The sequence below is a fragment of the Mustela putorius genome, unplaced genomic scaffold, assembly GCF_011764305.1.
Source record: "Mustela putorius furo isolate JIRA1106 unplaced genomic scaffold, ASM1176430v1.1 tig00000228_pilon_pilon_pilon, whole genome shotgun sequence".
Lineage (NCBI taxonomy): Eukaryota > Metazoa > Chordata > Mammalia > Carnivora > Mustelidae > Mustela > Mustela putorius.
In genome coordinates this window covers 16,375,936-16,397,957 of record NW_025421322.1, presented here as the reverse complement: position 1 = coordinate 16,397,957, position 22,022 = coordinate 16,375,936, and the positions used below count along the sequence as shown (strand labels likewise).

At 32.8% G+C, this 22,022-nt stretch overlaps 1 protein-coding gene across 1 annotated transcript in view; it reads left to right on the top strand.

The window, feature by feature from the left end:
- The window catches only part of CSMD3 (CUB and Sushi multiple domains 3), a 1,237,422-nt gene that overhangs the window by 124,073 nt on the left and 1,091,327 nt on the right, over positions 1 to 22,022 (top strand). The gene's annotated exons all lie outside the window — the stretch shown is intronic.

The window sequence follows — 22,022 nt, the reverse complement described above, 5'->3', positions numbered from 1 at the left end:
TCATGTTTGTGGTACAATTGTAATAAAGTCATATTCACCATTTAATTTTTATTTATTTGGAATTATATAATCTCAGGCACAAATTAGCTCAGTATGTTTGACTTTATAATATTAGTATATTAATATTATCTCTCAAAAAGTGAACATAAATTAATAATGACCTCTTTAGATTGGTTAAAAGTATTTGTTTTTTTAAATACTTATTTTCAGGCTTCATTATTTATGGGTAATAACTGTTGATAAAGTGAAAGCATACCATGCAATGTGGATACTCAATTTTAATATACAACAATGTGCAAAAATATGTAAAAACCAATATTCATATAAAAATACATTAATTTTATACATTGTGCATGGTTTAAAAATCTAAATATCTGAAAAGTTGGATCTTTTAGGTCACTAACTGGGAAGTTTACATTTCTGTCTATACAAATGAAATTACTTGTTTTTAAACTGCTTGATAAAACAGGTGTGAAAATCATCTGACACCTGCCTATTATTTAAGTGCTTCTTCAAAATTTCTTCTTAGAATATAGGGTATCTAATTATATGAGAAATTTTTGATGTCTTATCAAAAACTCATTTTAAATATAAATCAACTCTACTTCAATCAAGTTCAAAATATTACATATTTCATTAAGTCCCAGATTTTTACCAAAGTGTGTAATTTTTTAACTATAGTAAACCATTTTTGAACTTTTAACTCAAAATATTCTAAGCAGATAAACTCTTAAGATTTAAAGACTCGTTACATACTTGGTTATGTTTACACTCAGAACGATAGATCAAATGTCTGTGTTGTTCCAAACCACACGTTTATGCAAAGAATAGTTTGCTAGTTTGATTCCTGTTTGTTTGTTGTTTGTTGTTCACTTATGGGGTATTTCTAATTATTTCTTCCCTTACATGAAGTCTTTCAATGTCTATTCCTTTAAGAAGTATACAGTAAGGCTGACATGTCTAAACACTGTTAGACACTTTGATTATCATGGCCAAGATCATTAAAAGCTGAATGTCTTTTGTTAATGACATAGCACCAAGTCAAGATAGAAAATAGACAGCACTGTGCACAGGAGAGGGGCTGGGGGTCGGGGAGGTGGGCAGGTATCTGTGTTCACCTGCACACAGGTTATGTATCCAATCATACATACTACAGGCTAAAGGAGAATAGAAAGATAATTCTTAGAGTTTCCAGCTGGCTAAAATGATACATATATAAGTAAAAGGACAAAGCTTTTTGCATTTTTCTTAACAGAAGCAATGTGTGTGATATAACTGATGTAAATATAAGAAAGAAATAAAGCACTCAATGCTACCTGGCAGTTTCTAGCTATAAAACCACTGATAGTACGGTTTGCCCAAGTATCTATTCTCTCTAGATCCCCTTGAAAATGAGAAAACACATTTCTATTTTACCTTTGCTCCTTTTCTTGGAGAAACAATTGTGGCCTCTGGGAAGTTAAAAAACTTTGTCAGACAGGGAAAATCAATTTTTTCTTTTCATTCTTTCTTTTCTAATTTGTAAATGGGAATAATAGCACTTAATTTACAGAGATTCTGTGTGTACTACAATGTAATGAAAGCTCAATAAATCTAATCCTTAGCATTTATTAGGTCCCCTGTACCTGACACTACCAAGTATTTTGTAGTCATTATATTACTTAACTTCTCAAACAATGTGAAATATTCCTATTATTATCATCAAATTTTACAATTGGGAAAATGTGTCTTACATTACTTGCCGAAGGCTAATTTTGTTGAAAGTATCAAGAGGCAGGATCATCACTGCAACCCAGCTTTTTCTCAGTTTAGAACGTAAGCTTGTAAAAAACAAAACAAAACAAAAAATGAAATAAAATTCATAATATATAATTCATAAATAATGTATATAATCTCCATGGCTTATGTATTGATATATAAATCAAAGCCCATTTTTCTTTGACAAAATTTAATGTATAGATAAATAACAAAAATATTTTAAACATGTATAACATAAAAAGATATAAACCAAAAGATAAATTACAAATTTATTCTTGGTATTTGTTTTATGGCCTCTCTTCTAATATAAATCTTATATCATTTTTACTCTCGTGGATATATAAGACATCTATTGGTTTTTATGCTTAAAGAAATCCTGTTGCTAATGTTATAGCTGATTTGAATTAGAAAGACGAGGAGAAAAAATCTAGTGTGTAACCTACAACACCTTCCAGACTGTGTTTATATACAAAGTCTGAAGTTGAAACTGCTGCTGGCAGTTTGATTCATTGTCTGTCTCTTTGTCTCACTGTTTTCTTGCTTTTTTCTTCTCTCACATTCTCAATTAATACATGTCCTTATGGTATGTCTGCTTTTCTCTATCTTTTGGAAATTTGATACCTATATTTTGTTATCTTCCATGAATTCCAATAGTGATTTTTTAATGGCTTGCTATAACTGTCTTGAAATAAAGTAGAGAAGATGGTCTGTAGGTCTTGTCATTCTTGCTTGTGTAAGTAGAGGCATATTGGATTTACCAAACACAATTTCATACTTTTAAATATTCTCTAAAACTGCAATTTTTGATGATCCTGCTTATTTTCCTGTGAGTTGGTAATTTATTAAATAAAAGCTGATATTGGGGGCTGGATGTGGCACTTGCATCAAAACACCATTAGAGAATTCCTTCATAGTTCCATATTTAGCTTATATCTGATGCTGGTACATTTAAACAATTTGGTTTACTTGATGCAGGAAAGAAATTCTAAGCTTTATTTTTGTGTAAATATTGCATTTTCTCAATAAAAAAAAATTATACCAAAAGGTAAAAAAGAATTATAATCATATGGGACTATATTTACATATTTAATATACTACATATGCTATTTATGTTCTTATTTAATCTCTCTACATTGAAATATACATATTTTACATGTCACTAGAATTTGTTATCAGGTTATCAGATGCTTATATTTAATTATACTATAATTCATTTAATTATTCTATTACAAGACATTTTTGTTTTTTTTTCTTTTATAAGTAATTCAGATATTAGCAGTAGATTTAATTCAGATAACCTCAAACCACGATCCCTAGGTGAAAACTATGCCAGAAAAACAGCATTTAATTCCAAAGTCAGTTGTAGAAATTGACATGAAGAAATCTCAGGACCAGTCAACAGACAAAATAGGTCACAGTATCAATATGTTCCCATTCACACTTTTTATTTTACTGTTAGAAACAAAGTTCAGTTTTAAGAATGTTTAATTTTCTAAAGAAATACGTTCTAAGCTTGTCATTGAAAAAAAGGACATAGCTATCATAAAGTCATGGTCATAGTGTAGAAATGACCACAACATGGGTTTTATCTTCTTAAATTGCCTGAATTTTCATGAATTAATGATGCTATAATGCTAAAGTAAAAGAGGTAAATATCATGCAGGTAAGTGTAAACATATAAAAACTCTTTTGGGGGAAGGCAGGCAATAAAAATAAACAACTGCTGTACAGAAATAGAAATTTATCTGAGGGGGACAGGTAGTGAGGAGAGAGTCTGCTATTTTAATTTTCTCGAGTTTAACCAAGATAATTCACATAGAACATTGTTTAAGGCATACAACATGACAATTTTATATATATATATATATATACAGAGAGAGAGAGTTTTATGTTTTATATGTGTTTTGTATACTTCAAAGTTGCTGAGAGAACAAATCAGATTCTCACCACACATATGGCAATTATGTGAGCTGATAGAGGTGTTATCCTTATTGTGATAATCACATATATATGTGTGTGTGTGTGTGTATATGTATGTATATATATAGTACATATGTATATATGTGTATATATTATTACAATAATATATATTTATATGTATATATGTATATGTGTGCATATATATGTATTATACATAAACCTGATTTGTATATATACAATATATACTATATATATAATATTCTGTGTATATACAGAATCTGATTTTTTCTCTTAGCAGCTTTCAAGTATATAAACATAGTATTGTTAACTATAATTACTCTGATCTGTGTGTAAGACTTTTCATTTTATAACTGAAAACATGTAATACTTGAACAACATCTCCGATATTCCCAACCTTCAGCCCCTGGCAACACCATTCTACTCAGTTCATTCTACTCTACTCTTTCTTCTCTACTTTCTACACCATTATTCTGAGTTTGGCTTTTTTAGAATCCACATATAAGTGATATCTAGGACTAGTGGCTCATTTATCATCTATCAATGGACACTTAGGTTGTTTCCATCTCTTAACTATTGTAACTAAAGCTACAACAAACATGAGAGTGTAGATATTTCTTCAAGATAGTGACTTTATTTCCTTTGCACATGTGCTCAGAAGTGGAATGCTAGATCATTTGGTAGTTCTATTTTTTTTTCTATTTTTAATTTTTAAAAGAATATCCAATGTCTTCCATGGTGGCTGAACAAATTTACAATTCCACCCCCAGAGCACAAGTGTTCCTTTTCTTTGATATCCTCACCAATACCTGTTATCTCTCTTTTTTAATAATAATCGTTCTAACAGGTGTGAGGTAATATCTCATTGTAATATGGATTTCTAGTTCTCTGATGATTAGTGATGTCAAGTAAAGTAACTTTTAACTTACCTATTGAACACTTGTGTGACTTCTTAGGAAAAACGTTTAAGCAGGTCCTCTGCCCATTTTTTTTTTTTAAGATTTTATTTATTTATTTGTCAGAGAGAGAGGGAGAGAGAGCAAGCACAGGCAGACAGAATGGCAGGAAGAGGCAGAGGGAGAAGCAGGCTCCCCGCCGAGCAAGGAGCCCAATGCGGGACTCGATCCCAGGATGCCAGGACCATGATCTGAGCCGAAGGCAGCCGCTCAACCAACTGAGCCACCCAAGCGTCCCATCTGCCCATTTTTTTTAAAAAAATTATTTTTAATTTATTTTCAGCATAACAGTATTCATTGTTTTTGTACCACACCCAGTGCTCCATGAAATCCGTGCCCTCTATAATACCCACCACCTGGTTCCCCCAACCTCCCCCCCCCCCACTTAAAACCCCTCAGATTGTTTTTCAGAGTCCTTAGTTTCTCGTGGTTCACCTCCCCTTCCAATTTCCCCCAACTCCCTTCTCCTAATACCCCATGTCCACCATGCTATTTGTTATGCTCCAAAAATAAGTGAAACCATATGATAATTGACTCTCTCTGTTTGACTTATTTCACTCAGCATAATCTCCTCCAGTTCCGTCCATGTTGCTACAAAAGTTGGGTATTCATCCTTTCTGATGGAGGCATAATACTCCATAGAGTATATGGACCACATCTTCCTTATCCATTCGTCTGTTGAAGGGCATCTTAGTTCTTTCCACAATTTGGCAACTGTGGCCATTGCTGCTATAAATATTGGGGTACAGATGGCCCTTCTTTTCACTACATCTGTATCTTTGGGGTAAACACCCAGTAGTGCAATTGCAGGGTCATAGGGAAGTTCTATTTTTAATTTCTTGAAGAATCTCCACACTGTTCTCCAAAGAGGCTGCACCAACTTGCATTCCCAAAAATAGTGGAAGAGGGTTCCCCTTTCTCCACATCCCCTCCAGCACATGTTGTTCCCTGTCTTGCAATTTTGGAGGGGAAGAATAAACATTGTTAAAATGTCTATACTGCCTAGAGCAATCTATACTTTTAATGCCATTCCAATCAAATTCCACCGGTATTCTTCAAAGAGCTGGAGCAAATAATCCAAAAATTTGTATGGAATCAGAAGAGATCCCGAATCGCTAAGGAAATGTTGAAAAACAAAAATAAAACTGGGGGCATCACGTTACCTGATTTCAAGCTTTAGTACAAAGCTGTGATCACCAAGACAGCATGGTACTGGCATAAAAACAGACACATAGACCAGAGGAACAGAGTAGAGAGCCCAGATATGGATCCTCAACTCTGTAGTCAAATAATCTTCGACAAAACAGGAAAAAATATACAGTGGAAAAAAGACAGTCTCCTCTGTCCATTTTTAATTGGATTATTTGTGGTATAAGACAGAGATCAAATTCATTCTTTTGCATATGTTGTTTATCCAGTTTTCCCAGCACAATTTATTAAAAACACTATTCTTTCCCCATTGGCTATTTTTGGCTTATTCATCAAATATTAGTTGACTGTGTGTGTGTGTTGGGGAGGGGGGTGGTTCTTCCTTGACTCTCTATTCTGTTCCATTGGTCTAATTTGTTTTTTGCCAGTACCATATTGTTTTGGTGACTTAGCTTTGTAACGTAGTTTGAAATCAGGAAATGTGATGCCTCCTACTTTGTTCTTTTTACTTCAACTTTTTTCTTCTCACAGTTCTTCTTACTGGATTGCTTTGGCATTTCGGGGCCCTTTGTGGGTTTCATATACATTTTAGGAATGATTTTCCTGTCTCTATTAAAAAATGCCACTGGAATTTTGAAAAGGACTACATTAACTCCACAGACAATTTTGGGTAAATTTTCATTATTAGTCACCATTGTTATATTAATTATTAGCCAATTATAATTAAATTATTGATTTTAATAATATTAATCCTTTCTTATCCATGAACAAGGAATAGCTTTCCATTTATTTGTGTCTTTATTTTTTTCATCAAAGTTTTTTTCTTTTTCTCAGTGTAAAAGTCTTTCACTTACTTGGTTAAATTGATTTCAAAGCATTTCATTGTTTTCAGTGCTATTATAAGGGTATTGTTTCCTTTATTTCTGGTTCATTTTTAGGATATAAATATGCAACTGATTTTTGTTTTTTTTGTTGTTGTTATTTGCAACTTTACTGAATTAGTTCTTTACTTCTAACAGGGTGTTATTGTCTTTACGATTTTCCATATGTAAAATCATATCACATGCAAAGACAAATTTACATTTTCCTTTTGCATTTTAACGCCTTTTATTTAAGTTTCTTACCTGTTTGCTCTGGCTAGGACTTCCAATACTGTACTGAATATGAGTAGTGAGTAGTCAGCAACCGTCTTGTTCTACATCTTAGAGGAAAGCTTTTCAGACCTTCATCATGGAATATGATGTTAGCTGTGGGGTCATCCTATATGAATTTTATTATGTTGAGTTATGTACCTCCAGTATCTAATTTATTAAGAGTGTTTATCACAGGTAGATGTGAATTTTTGTCAAATGGATTTTCATCTATTGAAATAGTCATGTAATTTTTATTTTTCTTTATATTAATGTGATGCATAACACTGATTAATTTTTATATATTGAAACATCTTTGCATCCAGATAAATCCCCAAATTGTGGTGTATAATCCTTTCAATGTGCTGTTGATTTTAGTTTGCTAGCATTTTGTTGAAATTTCTGCACCTACATTCATCAAGGGTGTTGGCTTGTAGTTTCATTGTGTTGTCCTTATCTGGCTTTGGTATTAGGGTAATGGTAGTCTCATAAAATTTGAAAGAGTTCTCCCTCTTCAATATTTTGGAAGAGTTTTAAAAGATTGGACTTTAATTCTTAATATGTTTGGTAGAATTAACCAGTGAAACCCTCTGTCTATGGGCTTTTATTTGTTCAGAGAGAAAGAAAGGTCAGTTGGAGCATCTGCAGGTGCTCCATGGGAAGGCTTCGTAATGGAATCCATGATGTTGTAAGTAGATCCTGTAGCAGTATGAAGCCCTCTGAGAGCCATAAATTCCAATCTCCCAACTGGTTTCTGTCCCCCAGTATTCTGGGTGGGATGAAAAAGAAATGGGTCTCTCTGGCAACGTCTTATACAGCTGGGAAACCTGACCGTCATTCATATATTCTCACTTACCCCATGAAAGAAATCAAGGGGTAAGAAGTCTCATCTGTGTCATCCTGAGGAAAGAATGACACAGGTAAAGTGAAAATCTTCCTCTTAGCCACTTTGATGCATCCAGTCTTAAAATTTTTTGCTCCAGTGAGGAACTGGAACATCTTTGTTGGACCCCTGGACTTCTACAAAGGGTATCTCATTCATGAACAATTGTCTACTCAGTGTTCTTTAGGGGAAGATAGGAGAAAACTTTTATTCCACTATGGTGATATTACACAAATTTGAAGTTTCAAATGTTGTGGTCAGAGCCGGTTGAGTAGAACCAGTGAGAGCTGGGATGAAAAATGGAAGCGAGAGATTTCCAAGGAAAAGGAATAACCAGGGCAAACTTCCTAATTGTGGATCATGCATGTGAAGATGAGTATACGATGAGGCCTGAGAACTGATGCAATTGGGTAAGTCTATACAAGACTGAATTTTTTTGAGTGTGCTAGAAGGCCATCAGAGAGTTTTGAGTATGGATGTGACACGACCTAACTTGGGTCATGTCAACATAGTCAACTTTTGTCCTGCACAAAGTTGCCAGGCCTTGGATCCAACAATTCAGCCTGTGCTACTTTAGTCAGGCTCAGGGCCCTACCCCAACCCATGGTACTATTTCAGTGTGGGGAAAAGAGACCCATTTTGAAATACATTCACAAGAAGGCGGTCCTGTTGCAATTTCTACCACCAGTAAGGTCACATTTTGCAATTCCTGTAAGCTATGACCTGTTTTATTTTAGGATCTGAAAGGATCACTTAAGCTATTCTGTGGAAAACAGACTCTGTCAACAACTAACAAAAAGTCACCATTTATTTATATAGTGAATTCTATGAGAGAAGTAGATATGAGATGAGTAACAAAAGTTACATAACATTATATGTAACTCTATTCCATTTCATCTTAAGGAAAAGTTATTTTATATGAAAATGTGATTTTTTTATATTTAATGGCAGTGAACAATAAAAATATTGAGAAAATTAAAATATCTAACATAGTATAACTTCTCAAAATTTATTTGTATAAACTTAATTTCCTATCATTTAAAGCTTAACCAAAATATATAAAGGTTGCAAGATGTGACACTATGAATAAAAACATTTTCTATAATCAAGATATACATAAAACAAAATAAATATTTAAATAATTATCAAAGAAAATCATTTTCAAGATATATAAAACAAAAAGTCATGAGGTACTTAATATAAATGACCTAAAAATATGAAAAGTATAGTCATATGAATGGAAATATGCAAAAATATGCACAGGGACTTCACAAAAGAAAAATGTTAAATTAATAATGTAAAATAAGAAACTAGTAAAAATAAATCTTAGTAGCTATCAAAAAAACCAAAAGTAACAATGTAATATTTTTCAAATATGAAACTAAGACCTAAACAATTGTAAACACTATTGGTGAAGACATTTAGGTACTTTGTTGCATGAGTAATGGGAATATCAATTTATGTTCTCTTTCTGAAGGACTACAACAGTAATAACTAGTATTTAAGGTTATTACTTATCATATCAATCAATCAAATGTCTCCATCTCCAAATTAGACACAGAATTTATTTTGCTGTTTTGTTGAAGGTAGCAATATTATGAGTGCTTTTTGATAGAAACCAATGAAGAAAATTCAGCAATTAGATCACAAAACTTATAAGAATTTTTATGGACAGAGAAAGGGTTCACAATATGTTACTGGCTAGAATAAAAAAAAAACAGACTTAAAACAGCATGCATAATAATATAAAAATGCTTGGTGCATTTGTGACTGTGTTTGTTTAGGAACTGAAAGATTCACTCCAAAATGACAGTTGTGGTTATGGTGATGGGGCTATGAGGACTTTTTCCCCCTTTTTTACTAGTTTTTGAATTTTAAGATTTTTACCTTGGATACCCAGAGACATTAGAAAAAATTAATTTTCTGGATCCTTTATATCTATTCCAAATTTCAAGTGTATATATATATATATGCGTATATATATATATACACATATATGTATATACATACACATATATATAAAGATTTTATTTATTTGACAGACAGAGATCACAAGTAGGCAGAGAGGCAGGCAGAGAGAGGAGGAAGCAGGCTCCATGCTGAGCAGAGAGCCCCATGTGGGGCTCGATTCCAGGACCCTGAGATCTTGACCTGAGCCAAAGGCAGAGGCATAACCCACTGAGCCACCCAAGCACCCCTCAAGTATATTTTTCTGACATATATTAGTTAGAAATTTAGAATTTAAATTTTAAACTGGGAGAACAGCATTTTAAATATGAGTCTTGACTAATTCCACTCTCAGTTAATTAGACCTTCAAATAATCAAAACCATATCAGAATTTCTGAAATTTTCAAATTCACCATCTAAGTTCACACACTTGATAATATAAAGGGATTGTGAAAAACAAAACTAATTTTTAAAGTTAAACAATTTGACATCTCAATAATTATATGAGTCTATCAAAATCATTTTATTTTTTTCTAAAGAGTTCTTCCTTTTATTTTCCTGATAATGGCCCTAAGTCAATAGAGACAAACTTTAAGCATGCACATTTATATATAAACATCTTGTTATCTCTGTTGACTAAATAGACAACACTGAATTATACTTTGAATTAAGTTAATATATGTTAGAATCAAAACTTTATTTATAATTGGGGCATTAATTTCCTATAGCTTGATATTCAGATCTTAAGTGTACAATTATGTTTTGATGAAGCATGTATAAACTCAGGTAACATCCCTACGAATCTACATATATTTTCATCATTCTGGAAAGTCCTATCCTAATTCCTTTTCAGTCCATCCCCACACTTCGGAAGGAACCACTGTACTTATTTGTTTGCCACAGATTAGTTTTCCCCTTCTATATTTATATTCATAGAAATTGAATGCTACAAAAATTGTACTTTTGTGTTTAATCTTTTTCACTAAGCGTACTATTTTTGAGATTCATACACACTGTTCTGTCAACAGTTTATTCCTTTATATTGTGGAGTAACATTTCATCACATGAATTATTTTTCTGTTAAAATAAAATTTGCATTTTTTTAAGTTTGGAGGTATTCTGAATGAAGATGCAATTGATATGCCCTTCTTGTCTTTCTGTGGATGCATTTTCATTTGTCTAGATAAGTACCTAGTAGTAGAATTGTTGGATGATTGGGTAAATCTTTATTTAATATCACAAAATTCTCCCAAATAGATTTTCAAAGTGTTTTCACTACTTTTTATTCTTTTTTAAAATGCTTTATTTATTTGAGATAGAAAGCAAGAGTTGGGGGAGGGGCAGGAGAGGGAGAAAAAGGATCCTTAAGCAGACTTCCTATTGAGCATGGAGCCTGAGGACATTCACTCTGATGACCCGTGAGATCATGACCTGAGCCGAAATCAAAAGTCAGCTGCTTAAGTGACTGAGCCAAACAGGTGCCCCAAGACCTATTTTATATTCTGCCATTATTGTGTAAGAATTCTGATTGCTCCACATCATTGCCAACATTTGAGGTTGACAATTTCATTGTGTTTTTATTTTGCATTTCTGTGATGACTAATGCTATTAAGCACTTTTCTTTTGTGCTTATTGAGCATTTATTGATATATCTTATGAAGTATCTGTTCAAACTTTTTGTCTATTTTTAATTGGGTTGTTTGTCCTGATATTATTGAATTGTGTCTTTACTCAATCCTTATACCATTTTTGACAAATATATATGTTTGTATATATATATACATATATATATGTATATATATATACACATATATATATTCATTCCACCAAACATTGCAAATGTGTTTTTCCTATCTTTAATCTTCTTTTCATTTTGTTGCACATCTTTTGATGAGCTGAAATTTTTAATTTTGGAGAAGTCCAATTTATTAGTTTTAAAATTTGTTAGTCCTTTCTAGTCTCATAAAAAATTACTTATCCAAAGATGGAAAAAAGTTCTCCTACATTTTCTTCTGAAACTTAGGAACATTATCTTTTATATTTAGATCTATGATAAGCCCTGAAAGTATGAAGAAGTCTATGTTCAGTTTACCCTCTGTGGTTATTCTAGTGAGTAAGAATTAAGATGGCCTACATATTAAAAAATCCTGGAACTGACAGTTCAATAATTATATTGGATTGCATTTTACTGAGCACAGTTACAATGAAGCATATTTCAAGTAGCTTTTAAAGATTTTATTTATTTATTTGACAGAGAGAGATCACAAGTAGGCAGAGAGGCAGGCAGAGAGAGAGAGAGGAGGAAACAGGCTCCCTGCTGAGCAGAGAGCCCGATGCGGGACTCAATCCCAGGACCCTGAGATCATGACCTGAGCCGAAGGCAGTGGCTTAACCCACTGAGCCACCCAGGCACCCTCAAGTAGCTTTTAAAAATGACTACTTGATCAACTAAATTTTGCTAGAGAAAGCTCTATCTCATTTTTCTTATTTCTATCATAAAACTACCCCTTGTTGTTGATTTTTTTTACTTTGTGACTAGCCAAAATCTATATATACCCCCATGGTTATAGTTAAAAAATATACTTCATTCTCTGGCTAAATTCTCTAAACTTTATTCTTTTATTGTTATTGAATATTATTTATCCAGTATTTTTTCAGTATTGTGAGGGATAAATATAATAGATGTAATATATCTTACCACAATGTCTTGTTTAATTTTACAAACTTGCTGGATTTTTTACATAACCCTAGAATCCACAATCCTAAGGGACATAATGAAGGAATGCTAATTAGAATGAGTAGAGAATGAGCCATAGCTTGAGTTCCCATTTGTACAACTGGTGGACTTTTCCTCTTTCAGAAAATGTTGGCAGTGTCCGCATAAATATTCCTGAGCAACAACTATAATTTTCTTCTTACATGATTAATTTTGTGTCTTTTTTACTCTCCTTTGCTCACTTAATTTCCCATGTAACTTCTTAACAGTCATGTTAAAATTTCTCCTGTTCCCAATTGCTTCTCCTTATACTGCAATGCAATGATCTGCCTCCTTTCCTGTAAGTGTAATATTGAGGTAGAGAACAACTTTCCCACAAAAAAATTATTAGAAAATATCTAAATGACTTGTTAGACCACAGAAACAAATGGACATAGGTATACTTTTATGGCACTGCACCCTTGATTTAACTCTATTCCGAAGTCCCCATCTGAAGGCTGTCAGGTTTGATTGAGATGGTAAGACCTAACCCAATGTGTTGACTTGGAAGACATCCTCCTTCAGGTTAGAACCAGTCCTTGTATTCTGATTATCTCTCTTGTATAATAAAATGTCTGTGAAATACAGAGGCTCTAAGTACTTGACCCACTGGCATAGATGACGTGTGTGTGTGTTGTGTGAATGATACGTGTAAATCGCATGTGATATTAACAACTGTTTACTCAATACATAAAGAGAAGCAATACTAGGTTGTTCTTATTTATGTATAGTATTAATGGCAACATGGATTTTGGTTACTATTAATACAACTATGTCCTTGGTGATAGTGATAGTCTTGTATAAAAAATACAGACATCATAAAACACAGAAATTGAGGGTATAAGTGGGTTTTTTCTATGAACACATTTGAAAAGGATGTTATATTGTGGTTAGTATCCTCCTCTCTAACTGTTTAATTTACTAAAGACATAACGGCATCACCATAGGACATGTAAGTGAGTTAGAAAAAAAAAACCAATTAAAATTTTGATGCACCTTAGGCAGTTAATGACTCTTCTGATTCGATATCATTTCTCACTTTGGAGCATTCAAATTAATGATTGGATAGATCTCAAGGACAGTCGGGATTTCTAGAACTTTTTGTCAACATAAAAGAGTCTTTCAAATCTGAGTAAGGCAAGGATTCAAGAGTAAACACAATCATTTGTTGTTTATACCAGGCATGTTGCCAAAAAGAATTGAGGTTGCTTTGAGTGAAGAATCAGACTAAATTAAACCATTAAAACAGGGGTTAAATCATAAAACAAAAGATGTCAACAAGCAAATTTAAACACTTTGTTCTATGAATTATATTTATTCAATTTTTTATAGCAAATCTGTGAAAGGTTTACTTCCAATAGCCTGCTTTCAGGAATACAGCAGATTATTTTAAAAGCAAACTATACATGGTGTTATAAGTCACTAACTAGTGATATTTGTTTTGCAAGTCACTTACTCTCCATAAACATTTTTTTCTTCTGTAAAATGGCATAATCAAATTCAGGTTTTTCTCACAGAAAGCAACTAGATGTTCTTATAAATATAAATGTTTTGAGTAACAGAAATTTCATAAAACCCCAAATAGAATTTTAAAATCAGGCATCCCAGATGAACTCTTTGTGAATTCATCTAAATTTGTTAATATATGATAGTCTAAGGGAAGCTACAAATACTCTACATCTATTAATATGGATCATTTTTCTGAATACACTATATCAGGCTATATATATACAATTCTCATAATATCATTTCAGAAATTCTTCCCAATATGTCTACTACACAGAAAAATAATTTTCAGAAAGGTCATTAATTTCTTCAAAATCATAAAACTAGACTTTCAAGACACAGAAGTCTGAATCTCAATGGCACAACTAATTAGTTACTTTTATTTACATTTCAACTATACCATTTTTAGAATTATTTATTAGGTTTACTATAAACTAGAAAACCACAGAAACAGATAACTTTTACTGACCACTTATTTTACAGTCATTTTGCTAAATGCAAATTAAAGGTCAAGAACATTAAAGGACCCATACTTATATCAGAGTCTACTTTAAAAAAATCACCTATTTGTTGTTGTGAGATGAGATGTACCCAAAGATCTATTTTTGTCATAAAAATTATTGTATATAGAAGAAGTAAATATTCCTTTATAAGTGTTTACAGTTTGGTGTTCTTATGATAGTAGAAGATACTGAGCCGACATAGAAAATAATAAAATTTATCAACATAAAAACTAAATAATTGATTAAGTCATGAGCATGCATGTTATCTTTTTAGAAATCCTGGAGTCTTTTCAATTGTATTTTAAATGTTATATTTAAAAATCATAAGTTAACTATGTATAAATTAAAAAATGGTATTTAAAAATTCTTTTGATGGCTGCATAGTATTCCATTGTGTATATATACCACATCTTCTTGATCCATTCATCTGTTGATGGACATCTAGGTTCTTTCCATAGCATGGCTATTGTGGACATTGCTGCTATAAACATTCGGGTGCATGTGCCCCTTTGGATCACTATGCTTGTATCTTTAGGGTAAATACCCATAGTGCAATTGCTGGGTCATAGGGCAGTTCTATTTTCAACATTTTGAGGAACCTCCATGCAATGAAATCTTGCCATTTGCGACAACATGGATGGAACTAGAGCGTATCATGCTTAGCGAAATAAGTCAAGCAGAGAAGGACAACTATCATATTATCTCCTGATATGAGGAAGTGGTGATGCAACATGGGGGCTTAAGTGGGTAGGAGAAGAATAAATGAAACAAGATGGGGTTGGGAGGGAGACAAACCATAAGTGACTCTTAATCTCACAAAACAAACTGAGGGTTGCTGGGGGGTGGGATTATGGACATTGGGGAGGGTATGTGCTTTGGTGAGTGCTGTGAAGTGTGTAAACCTGGTGATCCACAGACCTGTACCCCTGGGGATAAAATTATATGTTTATAAAAAATAAAAAATTAAAAATAAAATTAAAAATGGAATTGTCATATGGACCAGTAATTCCACTACTGTAATTCCACTATTCCCAAAGAAAATGTAAACATTAATTCAAAAAGATACGTGCATCCCTGTTTATTGCAGCATTGTTTACAATACCCAAGATATGGAAGCAACAGAAGTGTTCATTGATAAATGGATGAGTGTCTTGCCTTAGGTTTATGCAGATTTAACATATTTTTAAAAAGTCAAAATTCTATTTTTTTTTTTGCCATGAAAAGCTAAAAAAAATCTAGTTATATTTTTCTGAAAGCAGATAGAGAATGATCACATTGGGATGGAGTTAGAAATAAGAAGTTTGATTTGGTTATGTTAATTTTAAAAGCCCTATTAGGCACACAACTAGCAACATCAAGTGGGCATTTGGACATAAAAATCTGGAGCTGAGGGAAGAAAGAAGCAAGTTAAAAATTATGGCTCTATATGAGAATACTGAGAGAGAAAAGATGTCTAAGGACTGAGGTCTGACCTCTCCAAGTACAGAGATCAAGGTGGTCAGGTAGAGGCAGCAGAAGAGGATGTAAAAGATAAAGGCCAGGAAAGTAAGAGGAAACTAAATGAACAAGGTATCCTAGGAGCAAAGTGGAAAAAGCAGGAAGCACGATTAGGACCTATGACAAATGCTGAGGCAGCACACTCCTCACGTTTCCTGAGAGTTGGGAATTGCCCACTGGGTTGGAAAATAGGTCACTTAAAATGGACAAAAGTTATTTTTCTTTCTTTTTTTCCTTTTTCTTTTTTAAATTATGTTAGTCACCATACAGTAAAATAGATAAAAGTTATTTTTTCTAGCAGTGTGAAAAAAAGTCAGTTTGAAGCAGACGAGTTCAGGAAAGAGTGCCAAGAAATAAAATGGTAACTATAATGATAGACCATTGTGTATATGAAGAACTGTTAGGGCAAAGTTGATAACAGAATATAATCTAGAGGGGGGGTGCCTCGGTGGCTCAGTGAGTTAAGCCTCTGCTTCTGGCTTAGGTCATGATCCCAGGGTTCTGGGATCAAGCCCCGCATCGGGCTCCTTGCTTGGTGGGGAGCCTGCTTCCTGCCCTCTCTCTGCCTGCTGCTAAACCTACTTGTGATCTCTCTCTCTCTGTCAAATAAATAATAATAAATAAATAAATAAAATCGTTTAAAAAAAGAATATAATCTAGAGGGAAACGTGGAAAGGGCTGAATTTATTTTAATTATATGCATGTTTACATATAAATATTATATTTATTTGTTGGGAAATAATCATATTTCAGAGTAATGGGAATGACTATCCTACATGGTCATGTCTGAGGTGGATGTTTAGGAGCATGTCTTTTTTTATGGCCTGCAGAGTTTCCTGCTAGCTCAAACCTGTATTAAAGCTCACTCAAAAGCTGTTTTTATCCTGGCTTTCAATGCATTTGGTGACATAATTCACACTAATTTAGTAAGTTTGTGATCATTTTGCTTTCCTAGAATCTCATATGTCAGTAACTATATGCAAAGTCTCGGATTTTCTTTTCTAAACATAATTCTAATGCCATTTTAAATTTTTTCCTCATCTTTTTTTTTTCTCTCTCAGATTACTGGTGCCTATTCTGAAGTCACAGAAAACATGAGAATTTTGTGAGAGGAAGGCACTCTTAATCTTATTGTTGTTTAATAGCTTTGAGGCTTCTCATTCTCTGACCCTTTCTCAATCTTGTTTAATAATAATATTTGTATCTAGAAGAAGTTGGCTGTCCCTGTTTGAGAAGGCTGGTATCTCTAAACTTTCTTCTCTTTGATCTCTGCTTAAAAGCCAGACAGATCTTGCTTGAACTTTTATTTTCTTATAATATACATCTACATTGTAGTATATCTTAAGGGCAAATATACTGTAATATATTTCTAAAGGCAGGCAATGTCTAAAATTCCAGAAAGTGAGTATGGAAAAACATTGTCTGCCTTTAGAAATTTACATGTTATCCTCCCTTTCCATTTTCCACCTCCATATTGGACAGTTCTGCCATCTAGAATATGGATTAAGATCATAGCCCTTGGGACTCCTGGGTGGCTCAGTTGGTTAAGTGTCTGCCTTCAGCTCAGGTCATGATCCTGGGATTGAGAGTCACCTGTTGACTCACTGCTCAGTGGGGAGTCTGCTTTTCCCTCTGCCTCTATCTGTCCTTCCCCCAGCTTAACCTTGCTCTCTCTCTCTCTGTCAAATATACAAATAATATTTTTTAAAAAAAAATGCAAAAAAAACAAAACAAAACAAAAGTCACTGGAGAGATAATGTTTTACAAAATGCTGTACCATTGCCTAAAATTAATCTTTACATTTCTTGCCTGAGGGAATATTTATTCCCTCAACACCCATTACTCACCTGCCAAGCCAGTGCCACATATTTTATACTTTTTTTAGGGAAGCTTAACACAAATAACTATTCTACAATTTAAAAAAAAATAAGCACAAGCAACAAAAATAGGATAGAAAATAATTCTAGTTTTATACTGTCTTTCTTATAAAAAGAGCTATTCAATATTCCAGATTTAAAATAATGAGATATCTCCAGAAAGTCAGATGAATCATTTTCTAATGGAAAACTTTTTTTTCTTCCTTTGATTGACAGTGTTGCAATTTATATGCATTCACTAAAGCAATATTCGGTAGAAAAAAGTGTTATTTTCACCCCCATCTCCCTTCAACAAGTTGAATATAAATAGCAACTCATGGACATAACATATTGATATAGTCATGTGCGCAGACATCTCCTCCCCTTCTTAATGTTTTCTTACTCCTGAGTTCCCTGTTGACTGTCCTCTCTATAGCCCTTAAATACAGCCAGACCTTGAATTTTGCTTTATGAATTTTTCATCTCTGAACTTTCTCTTGGATTTAACCTAACATGTAACCCAGTCCCTCCAGGCTCTTCTCCATCAGCGTCTCCCCTTGCTTTTAATCCACATCTCCACAGAGGGGCTGATGTACATAAAGACCATCTAATCTCTTGAGGTTTTCTTTCCCTGTCCTGGGATAAGAGCATGTAAAATAGTGAGGTACTGCATTTGATGTTGAGTAGGTTTTTTATTAACTCATAATAGTCTAGGGTTTTGATTAACTCATAATAGTCTCTCAATGAAATGTTTGTTGATTGGAGGCACCTAGGTGGCTCAGTCAGTTCAACATCACACTCTTTCTTGGTTTTGGCTCATGTTAAGATCTCAGGGTCCTGACATCAAACCTCCTGTGGGGCTTTGCACTCAGCATAGAGTCTGCTTGGGATTCCCTCCCTCTTTCTCCCTGAAGGAAAATACCCATTCCCCTTACCTGTTTGTTCTCTTATAAATAAATAAATCTTTAAAAAAATGCTTGCTGATTGGAAGTTTAAAAGCCATTTCTATTATGAAACTGATGTACCATCCATTTATTCTCAATTTTTAAGTCAACAATGAAAATAATATTTTGAAAATGTTCATACAAATTTATATTTGAGGTGTCTATAAAATATAAGGTGCATCTCAGTATTATTATGTCTGTAACTTTTTAATCTACAAAAAACCTCATTTAGGTAAAAATACTCAAGTATTGTCAAAATATGTTTTAAGAGAGTCCCTAGTAAGATTAATACCCAGAACAAGTGAAAATTAGGAAACATTTTCATGTAAAAACCTAAATTCTCATTTTTGAATGCTGACCTAATTATACTCTTTTCATCATGCTTTTCCTTACCCTATTTAAAAACTAAATATTCATTATAGTATTAGTCTTATTTTCATAGCCTCTAATTAATTGTCTTATTCTCATTAGTTCATGTAGCTAATGTGTTACTGCACGTTGGATCAAGTCCTGCTGATTAAAAAATTCAATTTTGTATATATCAATCAATTTTATTTTGTGACATATTACTTCTTCTACTTCCTGCCATATCTAAATTTTTGCATGCTATAATTAGCCAAAAATTAACATGTCTCTATAAAATTTAGGACAAACAAAAATTTTATAGGTCGATCAAGTACATGTTACAAAAAGCAATAATAATTTTTTAAAATATTTTATTTATTTATTTGACAGAGATCACAAGTAGGCAGAGAGGCAGGCAGACAGAGAGGAGGAAGCAGGCTCCCTGCTGAGCAGAGAGCCCAATGTGGGGCTTGATCCCAGGACCCCGGGATCATGACCTGAGCTGAAGGCAGAGGCTTTAACCCACTGAGCCACCCAGGGGTCCCAATAATAAATTCTCATAACAAAAATTCTATAGTTTAAAAATAAAATAGTTACATACCAAGAATGTACAAAAATGGATACTAAAACAATATAATCATAGTCTCAAATAGGTCTGAAGTCTTTGTGTTTAAGGGAGGCTATATTTGCCTTTACATCTCTGATACTTAATGTAATACCAATAGGATATAAATATTCAATAATATTTTCCCAGTGCATATGTAAAAGATGACTATAACTATACTCCAAGTTCAAATAAATAATACTTTAATTTTATTGAATTGTCCAGATTAAAGTTAATATTCTCTCGGCATGATTAACTGGACTAGTTTATATTTCCCATCTGATTTACAATTGCATCAAATTGTTTAGGCAAATTTCACACATTTCAGTTCCCTTAGTTAACTTTAATATATTCTATGAACTTATTCCAACATGCCCTTTCATCCAGTGTGCTAATATATATACATATGTGTGTGTGTGTGTGTGTGCGCGTGTGAGCGTGTGTTTTTTCTTGTACTATAAACCTCAATAAAAAGTATTTCTTCCATTTCATAGTCAATTAGAACCTCTTTTCCTGATTAGGAAAAAAAAAAAAAAGAATCACTAAATATTCCCTTCTTTATTATGACATTTTCCCTCCCTCTGGTGTTTATTTTCATTTGCATGCTATGTATTAAGATGTTTTACTGAAGAACATATACATAAGAGCCCAAATTACAGGTTTTAAATATGATGAATTATATCAAAGGAGTACATCCATGACATTTAACACTATGGTCGAAAAAAGAACATTGCCCCCTTCCAATCATAAAAGCCCTTCCTTACCTTCAAGGTAACTACTCCTCTGACATGTAACAGCAGATACTAAGTTTGCTTGTTTTTAAAAGTAAATAAATGAAAAGATGCATTAGGTGATCTTTTCCTACAAATTCTTTTGTTCAATATAATGTTAGTGAAATTCAAATAAATTACTGTATGCAGTTGTAGTTTGTTTATTCTCAATGACATATGGTTTCACATTTTATATGTCAGTTTATTTGTTCTGCTATTGATTAATATTTTGGTTGTTACCAGTTTAGAGTTATTGTGAGTAGTGCTGCTATAATTACACATGTACCCCATGAGCATGTTTATTCATTTATTTTTTTATTATGTTATGTTAGTTACCATACAGTACATCATTAGTTTTTGATGTAGTGTTCCATGATCCATTGTTTGCGTATAGCACCCAGCACTCTATGAAATCCATACCTTCCTTAATACCTGTCACCATCTACTCCATCCCCTCACCCTCTTCCTTCTAGAACCTTCAGTTTGTTTACCAGAGTCCAGTCTCTCATGGTTCAGCTCCCACTCATGAGCATGTTTAAACATTTCCCTTGGTTATATAACTAGATGCATAATTTGCTCTTCAGAAATACTGCCAAAATATTTTTCCAAATTAGTTGGACTACTCACAAGCTGTGTTTGAAAGTTTATTTGTTCTACATCCTTATCATCACGTGGTATTGTCTACTATTTTACTTTTATTTGATCTACTCTTTTTAGTAGCATTAGCATTCTGGTTTTAATCTGTATTTTCCTATTGACTAACCAAGTTGAACATTTTTTGTATGCTTTTTGGTCATTTGGGTATCCTGTTATATAATGTGCTACTCAAGTCTTTCCTCATCCTTTTTGTGGGCTTTTTGATTCATTTTTTAACAATTTGTAGGGACTCTATATATATATTCTTGGTAAGAGTTCCATCACTATGTGCCTTGACTTCATTTTAATTACATCTTTTAATAAAAAAAGATGTTCTCAATGTAGTGTAATTTATTAAGTACTTTCTATATTACTAATCCTTTTGTATTTTAATTTAAAAATCTTAACTTATTCCAGGTCACAAAGATATTTCCTGATATGTTATTATTACCTTTTAACATTTAGATACACAATCTATAGAGAATTGATTTTGTGTATGATGTGAAGTAAATAACAAGGTTTATGTTTTCTGTTGTTCTCATTTTTTTCTATATGAGTATATACTTGACTCTGTATGAGTATATACTTGACTTTTTCTATATGAGTAAATACTTCTAAACCATATATAGGAAATAAATCTTTACTGAACCTCAGCTCATTGCAAATCAAGTAGGTATTTATGTGTGATATTGTGTCTAGACTCTATTCTATTTCACTGGTCTGTTTGTTAACTTTTAAACTAATACCACACTGATTTAAATATTATAGTTTTACAATATGTTATGACATCTAATAGGACAATAATGATGTAGTAATGAATTTGTTTATTTAAAGCTTTTATTTA